We start from the raw sequence: 1544 nt of genomic DNA on the forward strand, positions 1-1544 counted from the left end.
CGCGGGATAGGTTTGGGCAGACCTTAGGGAAGCCAACATCTTGGGGAAGGTGGGGCAAGATGCAGAGCTAGCGCACTGCAGGGTCCCCCCACGCTGCTGCTGCTCCTCACCTGGGCTGTGTGAGCAGAGGCACGGGGCGCTGGTTAGGTTGGGGTGCTATGGGGTGTGAGGGCAGTTTGGGGTTATGGGGTGCATGGCACTGTGGGGAGTATTACAGAGCCCCAGGGTGTGGGGCATCGCAGGATATGTGGGATGCTGCGGGCTGTTATGGGGTGTACGTATGGGGTGTGTGGGGCGCTGCGTAGTGTGCTACAGGATCTATGGGGCACTGGTGGTGTGCCATGAGGGGCACGCAGGCAGCTTAGTCATACCCATACAACCCTTTGGATAAAAGCATTGCAGGGGGTGCAGGAGAGAAACTCACCCCCAGCTGCAGGCTGTCCCCTTTCCTCACTTCTCAGCGTGTCCTACACGCTGGGATGTGCCTCACCCCCCCCCCGCCTGGCACAGTCGGGGCAGCCACATGGGAGCCACAGCTGCGTCCAGGTACAGTGGATCGGGGTGGTCACCCACGAGCGGCTGTGCCAAGGGCCCTTCCCACTGCACCCCAGGATGCTGATGCAGCCTGCCCTCCCTGGGGCATCTCCCAGCGCCTCCAGGCAGTCCCTGGCACCACCCAGCATCCCTGTGGCCGGGTCACCTGCCAGCCCCCAGCGGCACCTGCCCGGCCGGGGATACGGGCAGGGGGAGGCTGGTGCGGGGGCAGGCAGCGACTCTGCTCAAGGGCAGCTGCTAATTTTGGCTCTGGGAGCTGGTTAGTGCTCACCCAGGGCCTCCTGCATAGGCTAATTTAATAAGGACCCCGCATCGCTCCCGGCTCAGCCTGTTCCTGCACTAGCAAAACAGATCGGGTTTCTCCGTGCCACAGGGCACAGTGTGGGCGACCGGCAGCCCCCGGGGCACAGTGGGAGGACAGGGTCGCCCAAGTGCTCCATGCCAAGCCCAGACCATGCCGTCCATGGTCCCCAGCTGTGGGATTATACCCCGTGCCTTGTGCAGGTGCTGGTCCTGGGATGGTGCCTGGCTTGGGGAGCTGAGCAGGCTGAAAGGCAGCCCCGAGGGAGGTGAGGCAGCTGCTGCCTGGGCGTCCTGATGCTGATGCCACATCTGGGACACATCTGGGGCTTATGGCAGCACGCTGTCTTTCCCACTGCTGTTACGAGTATCTGGGCTAGCTGACCAGGCCAGCACTACTGTGTGCAGTCCTGCCTCTGGCTGACGCCGTGGGCTGAGCCCTGGCCACTCCCTCGAGCCCCACTAGCCCCTCTCTCCTTGCCCCCAACCCCGCTGGGAGCTGCACTGTCACCCCAAGGGGCTGGAGGTCCAGGGCCTGGGCCAAGCAGGAGCAGATGGAGCTGGTGCCAGCCCCTGTTTGTCTTTCTCCCCAGTTGCCTGGTGCTCTGTTTGTTCTGGGGATGACTTCCTGCTGCCAGGGCCAAAACAGGTGGCTTTTATTTGCAGGGTCTGGCTGATTAGATCAGGGG

This window comes from Pygoscelis adeliae, unplaced genomic scaffold (assembly GCF_000699105.1).
Source record: "Pygoscelis adeliae isolate BGI_AS28 unplaced genomic scaffold, ASM69910v1 Scaffold346, whole genome shotgun sequence".
Taxonomy (NCBI): Eukaryota; Metazoa; Chordata; class Aves; order Sphenisciformes; family Spheniscidae; genus Pygoscelis; species Pygoscelis adeliae.